A 13578-nucleotide genomic window follows, 5' to 3' on the forward strand; every position below is an offset into this window, starting at 1 on the left:
CTGCCTCCACAAACATCAGTCACTGCCTTGCAATAGTTTCAACAATTACAATTTCCAGCTGTGCACAATCATTTTTATACAGAATATACAGCTTTACAGTATCTTCCATGAATTATTTTTGCAGCTTTTTCCTCTAGTTACATACTCCTGGATGTTTCCATACAATGCCTGGTTTCCTGTCCCACCATCACTTCCTACCTGACAAAGCTCCAGAGGGCAGAGCTCACAATGCAATCCATGAATCAGGGCTAACACCAATGTCCTCTCTGCAGGCTCAGGAAGCAGTGGGCTGGTTTGATGTTCCTTATGTCCACAGCAGAACACCCAGACGTGCAGAAATATGGGAATTATACACGTGGGGATAAACACAATCAAATCACCTTGTTGTTACAGAATTTTATATTCCTGAAAAGCTTAGACACTTCCATCCTCTGGATTTTACAACTGTGGAAAACTCAGGGTCAGACACGAAATGATGACAAAATACATTATTTCTTGCAAAGTTCCCAATTCATGCTGTTCTCTCTTTCTCTGTGCAGATCTGTGCTACAGAGGGCTCAGCTGCCCTGCAGGAACACTGATTTCTCTTACACAAGTTGACTTTAAGGTAAAATCCATTCAACTTTAACTGTTACCATGGCCAAGACACATCTCAGGGCCAGGACCAGAGTATTTCCATGTCTAGGATTCACTCTCACCCCAAGAACCAGCATTTGTGTGATTTCACACTGTCACCTCTGCTTTCTAGGACTCTGATGCACTCAAGTTTCAGAAGAGACTGTCTAAGCACAGATCAGGACTTTTATTTTATCCCTAGGCACTACAAAACCAAGAATGAAGGGGAATTCTGAAATAGCACAACTAGGGGGGAACTAAAGATGAGAAAAAAACAGAAGTGGATCTGTTGAGTCTAAGTTAAGCCTTGCTTCTGCTCCCTGCCTAAATTATAAATTCAAACACAACAGCACTACATCGTGGCAGAATTTCTCAAGTATTTACAATGCAAAAAAAGAGGAACAGTATGAGAGGAAATTCAGCTGATGACTAGGAAACTGTCTGCCTCTGTCACTTGAAAAACCTCTGTCCCCACATGGTCTGTGCTTCCAGCACTGCAGGAACATTCTTCTCACTCATGAGCCTATTTCCAAAACTTGCAGCTTAGGAAGGTGCAGAAACTGGGCTGCTGTTTTGTATTGGTAAAGGCCAAAACCTGAATTTCTTCAAGAGCAATCAATGTTCTCTGTGTAGAGGATAAATCCATGTGGGTAAATCATGAACATCTCCTGCCCTTCAAAACAAAGATGCTGGGGTTACCCACAGGTACCTCCCCCTTCAGAGAGCCACAGCCTCTCCAAAATTCTATGTCCTGTCTACAGGTTAATGACAGATTTTAACTGCAATGACTTGGTGCTCTCCAAGTGTCAGAGATCATTTCTAGAAAGCTTTTATTGCAGTCTCAGCTCCATCTTCAGTTACCTTGTTGACTTTTCAAATACCTAAAGATGCAATAATGTCCTGTACCATTAATTTGTGCCTTGTTTATATTTGGTTTCAGGGGAAAAAAAAAAGTTTCACTTAATTACATTACGCCACTATTACTGAAAGCATTTGGTGCTTTTCTGCATCATTATGAAAAGGCAAGTTCATTTCAAATTGTGTTTCACAGAATTGCCTGTGTACAGTGGTGGTGACCCATTTCCCTTTAATGATTATTTCCAGAGCAACAACATTAAATACAACTAAAAATTCTGGCATGCAACAAAGCTGAGTGGAAATAATTAGCAAAGACTCAGCTATGAATTGGTTTTCTTCTAGATAAAATGAAAATAATAGTGCTGTAGCCTCTAACTCTTGTGAAATCTCCAGGTTACAACAGAGAACTTCAGAGACAGCAGAGCAAGCTGAGGTGGTGGAAAGCTTTGGTTTGCTTTTCAGGAGCCTATTTAAAAATGTTCATAAGAGATAACCAAAGAAAACAGAGGTCTTGGTTTACTGAGAGAAAAATGTAATTGTACATGGAAAATCTGCTTCAGAGAGCAGCAGGGAGAATGATGAGGATCAGATCACATTCATCACTCAGTGTGACATGTTCCCACTGCTTATTTACTGTTCCACAAGTCACTTGGCAGGGAAAACAGAGTCATCTTTAATTATTTAGACAACACCAATATCAGCAGATGACAGAGGACAGCTAAAGCCTTCCCCAGTTCATGTTACAAATGCTGTGCTGATTCTGACAAGGAAGGTTCTGATAGCAACCCAGAGGCTTCCTTCACCAAGTTCCTGAACTACCTCCCTTATACATGCTTCATCTCTTTTTTCCATCCCCATTTTAACCCAATTTTCCCCAGCGATCTCAAAAGACAGCCTTTAAAACCTCTTTGAAGATAGGTGGCAATGTAGAGGAGAGATCCATGGTGCATTCTGTATTGAAACGGCAGAAATTATCCCCTAGACACCAGGGAACCTGTGTGGGAAAGAGGCAAGCACCTCACCTGCTGGAATGATTTCAGAGTTTGTACCTTAGATATGAGATCTTGAGCAAAACACTTAGAGAATTCAGGCTTCATGAATCCTCTGTTCATCATACTAATTATCCTTTTACAGCCTTCCTTTAGTTTTTATTTTTACCATCTTTCATAACTACCGAAGCATGAACTATTAGAATCTCCACTTACTTATATTTAAATATCTGTAATCCCAGCTTGGAGAAATCAAGGCAAGCTTTGCAATATTTCCCAAGCATCCTAACAACAGCTGCAACGCTGCAAATCCAAATAAGAACTTAAAATGTGTGCAAGATTGGATTGCTAAAACACAACTCGATTGTCACAAAGATGTTTGGTTGGAAGCTTTCTGCCTACTCATACTCCATTCAGGCCTAAATACTTTCAAAGATGGTCCTTATTTTGAGAGAAGGCTAAAATCTGCTTAGATGTATGGAATGGAAGATACATGACTCAAAATGGGAAACAAAACCCTTTATCTAGTGACCCAGATCTAGTCAATTAACAGGTGGGAGATCCCCCTGCTGTCATGAGCATCTGAGCCATTTACTTGATGCACTTATTTGCAATATAAATAATCCTGTGCAGTTAAGCACTCAGCTTTACAGTATCTCATAATCTTGTTGTACTTACACGGAGTAAGTATCCATTACCACTTGGAACACTCATTTAGCTGCTCAACTGACTGCTTAATGAGGTCTGCAAAGTAAAAGCCTTATCTGCAAAAAGCCAGTGGAGGAAGAAGCATGTATGCAGTCCTTTCTCTGAAGCAAGGCATTTGTTCAGACTTGGTGTGAAAAGGAATTAAAGAGAGTGTTCAGAAAAATAGAAATTAAATAAAAGATGAAATACATATATTTAGCATTTTCTAATAACGGAAGCAATGGTTTTTCACATTCATTAAAACGGTATTCTTAGAATTTTGTCTCTATAAATACCATCAGACTTTCAAAATTTCTCCTAGGAGCTAGGCCTGCTGCCTCATCCCCACCAAATAAATCCTTTAAGAATTCCATGCAGCAAGAGGTCCAGTACAGCTCCCCTTACCAGCTTTTTTTGGAGTGCTTAATAATGACTCAGTCTGATCTGTGTTTCAGCTCCAGAAATACAGCGGGACATCATCAGCTGCATTCACTCAGGTTTTAATTAACATACTGGTCATCAATAAATGTTTAAAGGATACTGGCAGTAAGGGCTGAGTACTTCCCTTTCACTCATCACTCGTTCAGAGCTCCATGCAGGACTCCAAGGCAAAACCAAACCCGTTACAAACCCTGCCACTGCTGCCAGCAGCTTCAAACCACAGCCATCAGCTCAGAGATGCCCAAAAGGCATCAAGCAGAACTCAGCAATTCCCTCTGAGATTATACACACTGTTCACCACACATCTGCAGCATGACTCAGAGGTCCTCAGCCACAACTATTTGCTACTCAGAAACCTAAGTTTGAGAAGAGTTCCATGAACTTTTATTTGTCTGTCAATTAAAAATGTTGTTTTAAGCAGACTTTGAGTCATGTCAATGCTTTAAATTAAGTTTATGCTTATTTTGCTGCTTAAGAGCTCACATTTTTAAAAGCAGTAATTTGTCTATATTTACTTTTTGATTAAAAACAAAAACATCTCCACTGATCGTGCAGCAACCAGAGCACTTAATCCTTCCTCATGTGACAGCATTACTCAAAGATCTGCTATGCAGCAACCCTTACATCTGCAGGAACATCACTGGCACTACTGAAAGCTTCCTTTTAGTCCTGTATATGCACAAGGAGAAGCTGAACAACGGGTCAAACCCCATAATTTGTCATCTCACTTTGAGCTGCTCCCACTCCTGTGCTCAGGGTAGCCCTGGGCGTGCCCCAGAGCTCTGCTGATGTGTGGTGACACAGCAGCCCCCAAAGGAAATGTGACAAAAAGCTGTTTCCTGCTGTCAGCTTACTGTGGCCACGTTATTCATCAGTAACTAACAACAGCGTCTGCTTGTCGACACTTGGTTACACATACTGATATATCCCCCACAAAAAAAAAAAAAAAAAAAAAAAAAAAAAAACACCAAACAAACAAAAAAAAAAAAAAAAAAAAACAACCTGAAACAAAACCATCAAACCCAAACAAAAAGAAGCCCAGGAAAACTTATGTCAAATCCATATGCCTTCTGTTCCTGAAAACACTGCTTTGCCACTGTTCACATAGGTCTATCCTGTGCTTATGGCACCTGTCAACCAAGGTGTTTTTTCCCCCAATATACCTCATTTCTCTGCCCTTATGGTGATGCTATCACTGTCAAGTGAGTTGGTGTGACAGTTGTATGAAGTCTCCAAATCACCACTTCCATTTCATGAGGGAATTGGTCTCATGAAAGACAGAATACAGTGGATCTCCTGATTGAACGGGGAAAGGTAGGATCAGCTAAAAGCTGGGAAAGCTCTGAGGTAGCAGGAGTGAACTGCAGCCGGTTTGTAACAAGAAGGGCTGGGTGGGAAGCCCACGTATTCCCAGGATCCCTGACTTTTCAAAGACGAGGTTTTCCCATTCTTTTGTTATGCCTTCCCTCATCTTCCAGCACTGTTCCCAAAGCTCTGCAGCTGCTGGGCACCAGGCAGGAGGTGGAACAGACCTGAAGGGCAAAGCAGCGCTGCCCCAGCGTGACTAACACACCCCCAGTGCTGCAGTGCACCGAGCTTTTACTGCTTTTACACCGGAGAAACAGACGTGCAAAGAAACAGGTCAGACACGTCAGGCAGGTGCAAACGCCGAGATAAAAGCACCTCTGAAACAGGGTAACAACAGGAGGGTAAAAGATTTCTTGTTATCAGTTATCAACCAGGTCCATTTCAGCTCGTTCAGGGCTGCTGGCTGGGAATGCACAGGGAAAATGAGCACCAGAACATTCCTGAGAACAGGCAGTGCTGCTGCACGAAGTTAAAACCCAGAACCACCGAGTTTTTTCTCAGCAGTGCCTCTGCCCTGTGAACTGCTCCCAGCTCCACATCTGAGCACATTCCTGCAATGCACCACTAAAGAGCCTCCTAAATGAGCCAGTCCTTTACCAGTATAATGAATAATTCCAACCTTTTCTTAGTGTTTCAGGTTGTTCTCATTTGTACAAAGCCTGTATTTGCTTGCTGAATAGAAAGTCCAGCCAAGTTTAAGGTACAGACAGGCAAAAATAATAACCCTGTACATCTGAATAGCACTTGTGGTCACCAGTGCAAGACTAATTAATACAAGAACTACTTTGGAATCATACTTTGACTTCCAAAGAGGACAATACACAAACATGATACAGTTGTTTATGAAGACATTTCTATAGCCAAGAAAAATCAAAAAACAAACTGAAGATGCTAAGCATGCTAACTACCTGGACCACTTATTTCTTCAAAATGATTCTACAACCCAAAATATGCAACATTTTTAATAATTAAATCTATGTTTCAGAAGTAAGTATTTCATTTCAAGCAATAATTTTTGCATATATCTTTTTTTTAAGCCATCTTTTTATGCAAAAAAGGAGCTGCCATCATAGGAATGTGTTACAGGCAAATGTTAATGCCCTTGATGTATTTCATTTTAGAGAATCAAACTCCTCTATTCCTTTGTTCAGTTTTCAGAACAGGATACTTGATTTTGAAAAAGAAGCTCTAAAACTCTCATGCTTGTGTCACTAAACCCAGATTAACATAATCTTGGCTGCTGTGCAGTGCTTTAACACCTCATTAGCTTCAGTTGTAAGTACATTAGCCCAGGCCCTAACGTTAAATAACTGAGTTATTTAATAGTTCTGATAGTTATTTCATAGTTATTGATTAATATTCATAGTTATTGATTAATATTCATAGTTATTGATTAATATTCATCGTTATTTCATTGTGTTTCCTGCACTGAATTAATAAATAAGCAGCAGAAACCAGCAGCAAAAGGCACTGAGCTGTCCAGTCTGAGAAGGAAGCCCTGGTCCCTGCAGCTCTGCTCAAAACTGGGCATTTCACTCCAGGGAACTCCATCATTTGCTTGCTGAACCCTCCAGTCACTCCTGACTGTCCTGCTGTTTCTGGGGAAGGGTTATGGGATGGATGGAACAGCCTCACAGGGAAAGCCCAAGGTTCAAGCACTCGGTCAGGAACAAGCAGAAATGGTTTCCTCCCTCTCACTCAAGTGCCCAGCTGCTCACACACGCAGTACTCCTGCTCCACTAAGCTGAGATGATAACAGGCTTCTTATTATGCCAGCTTAATATAAGAATATTTATACAGAAATAAGTGTAGGCACTGGACATAATATAACAATCACATTTAAGCAAGTCTAACAAGCTGCTGCTGAACAGCTCCTTTTGTATTTTATAGATAACATTAAAAAAAGAAAAAGTACTGGGCAGGTGATATACAAAGAACTGGAAGTTTTTTCCCCAAGTTATTGTTGTTGGGAAGAAATGATGAAAATTAGTATTATCTACCACTTTATTTACTAATAATAGTTTACAATACACTTTTCCCACCTAAAAACCTGCAACAACATCCAAAGACTTTTAAAACTGCTATAAAAATTGTATACTTCTAGTTTTGGATGTTTTTATCCCTGTTTAAACACTGGATGTGTTTATCCAGTAAGATGGCCTTAACTGCTGTTGTGTATGGAAACTGTATTTTTGAATACTTGAAAGCTTAATTGCTAATCAACAATGGCTGCAAGACTGTAAATCTCCAAGTCTGCTGTGTGTTATGCTCCAGAAGAATTACATGATGCAGCTGTGGGGCCCCTTACAAACATAACCTCACTACAATGAGCACTGCAAAATGTTTCCTGGAATGGGAAGAACAAGTAAGATCCAAGCTGTTGTTTGTTCACATAAGGAACATGACAGAGAGCCAATGAAGTTTTCACTCATATGCAGAATTATCTGCTGGAGTTCTGACTCATAAGCAGCTTGCTGCTATATTTAGCAGCAGAGGAATGTTTACTTGATTACCTCTCCTATAATAATAAATAAGATTTTACTGAAATCTGTGGAACGTACTGTTAAGGATTTCAGGGTGTGTGACATAATGAATGCAAAGCCCAAGATGCCCAATTAACCAAAGAACCCATTATGAATTTTAAAATAACCTCTCAGTTGTTAGAAACTGGGAGTTGCTCACAATGATGTCATCTCCCTTATCTAAACATTCATAGGGTCAAAATATTTTTACCTCAAGTCTGCCACCCATGAATGGGTGCCCAGGTAATTGCATTGAGGGATTTGGTGACCTCACTCAGAAGAGGCCTCCCAAACACTCCTCAAACCCAAACCTGAGCCCTGCAGCCTGGAATTACTGAATTTTCTATCAGAAAGCAAATCTAGAAAGGAATAATTTAAAGAAGTTCACCAGTCCCAAGCCTGAGCCCCGTGGTGTCGCTCTTTGTCCCTCCAGCCAAGCCAAAGGGAATTTTGGGCACTGCTCTGTATCAAGACTTATTCTGCCTTCTCCTGTTGGAGCACACTGCAGTCAGGGCTTGTTTAGCCAGCTGCCAATTAGAAACAAATATAGTTTTGTATTGCTAGAAAAAAAATTTCAAGGAACACTGTGGTTGACAGAGAAAAAGCCATGATGAAGCCACCTACAGAATAAACTTCAAGTCGATTCCTAGCTATAGATACTGGCCTGGGACAGGCATTTGGTTATGAAGGAGAGAATAAATAGGTTTGTTAAAGCACAGATTGACTCTGGAAAAAATAATTTCAAGAGTTAATTTAACAGGTTAACTACAGCTAGTCAGATTACACTAGGATTAAATTAGTAGAGCACAAAGTATGAAGAGAAATTTGAGTCATACTAGCACAATGGGATTTTATGAGCTACCTAAAAGTTTCAAAAAAAGGTTTACAACTATAGTAGATTCATAAACAAAAAAAAGGAAATAACTGACAAAACCACAAATGCCCTTTTGAATTCACAGGATGACCTAAAACCATGAGTTTATTTAAAATTTTACATTAAGATGCAAAAAGGAACAGAAGTAAACAAAAGCATTCCTCTTTATTTCAACTGGTTGCCCTAAACGTAATTAAATGCAGGAAAGCTCCTCTGCTGCCACAGAAGTGCTGGATGCTGATATTTCCCCTCTAAGTGAGACAACAGGCATCCCTTTTTATAATTACAAATAATTACAATAATTACAAATACAGGCCAACAGTGCTGCTAAAACCCAGCCTCCATCACTGCCTGGGGCTCTTCTCAGGCACCTTCAGCTCCCAACAGGGACCACACAAACATGAAATGCCAGCAGCTTCAAAACATGAAGCAGTAACCTAAAAGCAGACCGTGGCTTTAACAAATTATTTCATTAAGAGCAACACACTCACCAGGCTAATAAAACACCTGGAAAAGGTGGCCACACAAAACTCCCAGGAGATAAAAAATCAGCTTTTCCTGGCTGAAGCATTATCATTGCCATGTAGGTACCTTTCACTAAGTTCTTCCTATTTTCACATAGAATTTCTTATTAACATTTTCCCTTTTTAACGCGTAAAACACCAAGAAGCCAAGCTCAGGCTGTAATTCTGCCTTTTCCCCTCGCCTGGTTGTGGTTTGCAGCTTTCTCAGAGCTGTTCTTCAAAACGGGGCAACTTCCTGCGGCCAGGCTGGGGCACTGGGCCAGCTCAGAGCGGGGAGCCAGGCTCCTGAGCAGGGCTCCCGAGGTGGGAAGGGGATTTTCACTTCTCTTCCTCACCAGTCCCCCCTCTTGTAGCACTGCAGGCGTTTCTGAGAGCACCTGACAGGCAAGAGCGAGGGACTGAGCTGGAATCAGCCTTTTTTTTTCAAATAAGGTAAATTTTAACCCAGATCACTTTTGCAATCCCCTTAACACCAGTCACATGAGCGTTTGGTGCACACAACAGAAAGCACCAGGCGACGGGAAAGGGTAACAGGCAGGAACAGAAAAAATCAAATTCCTTTCGCAGCAGCCCTAATATTCCAAAATGACACCAAAGTCCAAATAAAATTTGAAGCAACTTCCAGCTAATAATATTCCATTAGCAGAATTATACATGGAAAAAAGAAAAAAAAAAGAAACTTTACAGCAAAACCTTCAGAACCCAGCAAGCTGTTACCTGCACTGAGGCAATTCCCAAAGTGTGAATGCTCCCCCTGTCCTTAGGTTGTTAAAATCATGCCCTTAATTCGGGGGTGGGAGGTTCAAATTGCCTTTGGAGAATTTAAATAGACAAATCTCCCCAACCAGCAAAAACCATGTACATCACAGAACCCCAAATTCCAGCAGAGACAGGGGCCAGAGGGCTCCATGCAGGTTCCTCCCCGTTAGACTGCAGGGGAAGCACTCAGTGATGTCTGGAATGACCTTCTGGGGCAGCTGGGAAACCCTGACCTTTCCTGTGCCATCTGACACCTCCAGCAGGTGACACGGCCACCTCTGGCCCTGAGCTCCTTCTTGCTGCTCCTGGCTCTCTTTCAGAGCCTCTTGTGGACAGTCTCACCTCTCTCCAGCTGTCTGTGAAGATTACAGTGCTCTGTCCTCTGGATTTTAACTCTCTTCTTGCTACGTGCTCCTTGGAGAATTCCATCCACAGATTCCCATACCATTTCTATTCTAAAATGTTGAGACTGTCAGAAACATCGGGTTCTTCAAAAAAAATGGATAATAACCATTCCTGCAAATGGAACTTACATTCTTCTACACAGGAATCTTGCATTTTTTGTCCCATCCTTATCACTGCAGTGTTGTGTCACCTTCCTGTAATGCATCAAGCAATGGAACAAGCATCTGCCAGGTGCTTGGGCTCATGTTCCTCCAGAGAGGCCTGTGCAGGACAGGGTTTTGCATTGGCATCTTTGGATTCATACTGAGGACTAAATAAAGAGCATGATGACAAAGAGTTCTGACCTAGAAATAGGCAATAATATCCACTGATATGGCTGATGAGCTTAACTTGCCCTCAGCCTATAGACTTTGCCCTCTTTGCACAATTTCTATTGATCTTCACGCACATGGCTGAGATCTGTGGCAGCCTGGTGCACAGTGCTGGTCCCTAAGTCAATGTGGCAGCAGGAAAGGATAAAAACCTTGCCAATTTTCACAATATAAACTGTCACATCTCATCAACCAGAGCGCTTGTAGTGGAGAGCTAAAGGTGAGAGAGTATTGCTGTTAGCCTGGTAATCTCTCACTGCCACTTTTGTGCCCTTTCCTTATGCCAGAGCTGGGGACTCTACAGGTGAGGATTGGCTCAGCACACTGAGCTGGCAGAGAACTATTGGTTTTTTTCCCCCTTATTAATTTTGTATCAGAAAATACGCTAAGACTGCTGAACAAATCCACTTTGCATGGATAAAGTGAGGGAAATACAAACCACTGCCACCCTGAGAGTCACCTCTTCTTACACTAAATCAAGTCTAATGTGTGGGGCTGAGCCTCAAACTCATCTTCAGCCACTTGTGTGATCAAAAATAGACAATTGTGCATGTGCAGGAGAAGATCAGAGTTAATCCTGCCTGTCACTGTTTCAGCACATGCCATCTTCATTCATTTATAAAAAGGACTAAGTGGACAAGCAAAGAATTTTGATTACAGGTTGCAGAATTTTGCTTTTCACAAGTAAGTTCAGTGTGAGCAATATTTAAGGAACTAACAGACACAAAAAGAAGAATAATTCAGAACAAACCAAAAACGTAGAAGAGCAGATCCTTGTTTTCTGCAGTATTTTACATAGTCCCATCCTGCTGGAACTGTGCTGGATGACAGGGATGCATATTTGACTTCAGAGCCAGGTTTTTCCCTCAGAAAAGATAAACATGCAGTTGATTTCAGTGAAAGTTACTAAAGACTCTTAAGTTAAACCCAAATATTGAGTGAACCAAAATCAACATAGGGAGTATACCAAAAACATCCCTGCTGAGTGTAATTCTCCTCATTCCTCAAAGCTGCAATACCTGCTTTTCAAGGTATTTAACTCAGTCAGTCTTTTAAATAACATGATGAAATTATATAATAAAATCAGTTTACATACTAAATAACTGCATCATACCACTGGTTTATCTCCCTTGAAAAAGCTGTTTAAATAATCCCACTGTTAACTCCTGTAAAAGGATGCACTTGTCCCTCTATTGTCCCCAAAAATGGGCTTTAGTGGAGTTAGCATGGAAAAACCTTTGGTCCAGATGTGGGGATGGAAGTCCCTTCATATGCTCCCAATAAATGATATGTGCTACCCACAGGGCAGAACAGTTAAATACAAAGTAAAAATCCATCTCTTTCTAGTAAGTGAAACTATGATTAATGTGCTGAACAGGCAATGACCATGGGTGAACATTCCACAAGCTTTTATCTTATTCTTCCATTGAACAATTGGAACGAAGATTTTGTAACATGATCTTTAGCTTTATCAGGCCTATTTTTGTCCATCTGCCTGGAAGCTCTTCATTAGCATCACGAATGCCTTCGCCATGTGCATTATTTCCATCAAAATGAACTTCATTTCCACCCAGAAATCTGCTTGTTGAAGTTTGGGCTACGGACAGAGACATTTCACTGATAATTATTTATTCCCTTCTCTGTAGAATTCTTATTTGGTAGGGTTTGTATCATGTACAGAAATTATAAACACTGTGATAGAGCTTTCTTTGCAAAGCAAATAAACAAAGTAGGAAAGTTCCCAGCCTGACTATTAAATGCTCAGTTTGGTTCTGTCGTGCTTTGAGCGGCCCTGGGCAGCTATAGAAATGTGGTTTGTTAAGAAAATTGTTGTGGTGTTTAGTTTTTGTGAAAAGCTGTGAAGATGTACAAAAGCAGGATAAATAGAAAGGTCTCTAGTGCTGAATGTGTCAAGGGAAGCCTTGTAGTAAACGAAAGGAGTTTATTTGGAACTGTTCAGTCATGTTTGAGAAGCAAATTGTGCTCTGAGATACATCAAAAGATATTTTCTAAACAATTTGGGGAAGATCCCACACAAGATAAGCTGAGAACTCAGCCATGGGGCTGTGGGGAGATGTGCAGAACAGAGAGGAAAAGCCTCCAGGAGCCTTCAAGGGGAAAATAAAAGTCCCAGTGTGAAGGTTTTCAGTTTCCTTCTGCAGAACTGCAGGCAATGACAGAATTGCACTGTCAGAGACAAACAACACAGAGGTGCTGGGTGCCTAAAACACCAGAGGTGACAGAAAAGGAGTGAAAAATGAGCTGCTTTTACTGAGACCTTGAATACTCTATTTAAATCCACAGTTACTGTTGGGATTTGACTCTAAATCAAAAAGATGTATTATATTGTTAAAAATTGTAAGGTAGGGTAGCACATATGAGTAATAATAATTGTGTGTTTAAAAAGTGGGATACAGTGTTTAGTGGCAATGTTAATTTTTTTTTTCCCTTCTGTACAGATCATCTCCAGTTCTTTCAGGCTTGGAAGAAAACTCATGAAGTATGATGAGACATAAATGTGTTTTATTCACATTGAGCAGTTGTGTCCTAGGATGTAAAATGTTGGGAAAAAAATAGAAGTACTAATGCAAAAGGTTCTGATTATTCTATGGAATAGAATATTTGAAAGGTAAAGGGGAAAAAAGAAAATCAATTGTTAACTAATTACCATGACTTCACATATCAGCAGTTTGCTTAGTTTTTCTTGTGGGAAAAGTCCAAAATCAAGCAAAATAATTTCTTGTATTTTTTACATTATCCTCTGAAATAATCCTGCGCTATTTTTTATACATTCCTTGTTTCTAAAAAGCATGAATGGAGCAAGAACTATGTTTTCTTACTGTTCTCTTAAAACCTGAAAGCAGAAAATATTTTGGAGAAGATAAACCTCATTAGGATCTAGAGTTATAGACTGAGGGGTCAAAATGGAGAAAAGAGTGACCAGACAATTCACCTAAATCAGTTCATTGCCTCAAGGAGGGGAAAGGCTTGTAACAGAGAAGTAACAATTCAGAAAATATAAACCTAAAAACTGTATTGATGTTTTGTTTTCTAAGTATTAGGGGAGCCTGGCCTGGAGGAAATGAAAATCTCTAATGATTTTTTTTCAGATTAAAACAATTAGTCAGTTTGATGAAAAATGTGCCCTGACACAAGTAAATGTCA

This window comes from Vidua chalybeata, chromosome 14 (assembly GCF_026979565.1).
Source record: "Vidua chalybeata isolate OUT-0048 chromosome 14, bVidCha1 merged haplotype, whole genome shotgun sequence".
NCBI classification, from domain to species: domain Eukaryota; kingdom Metazoa; phylum Chordata; class Aves; order Passeriformes; family Viduidae; genus Vidua; species Vidua chalybeata.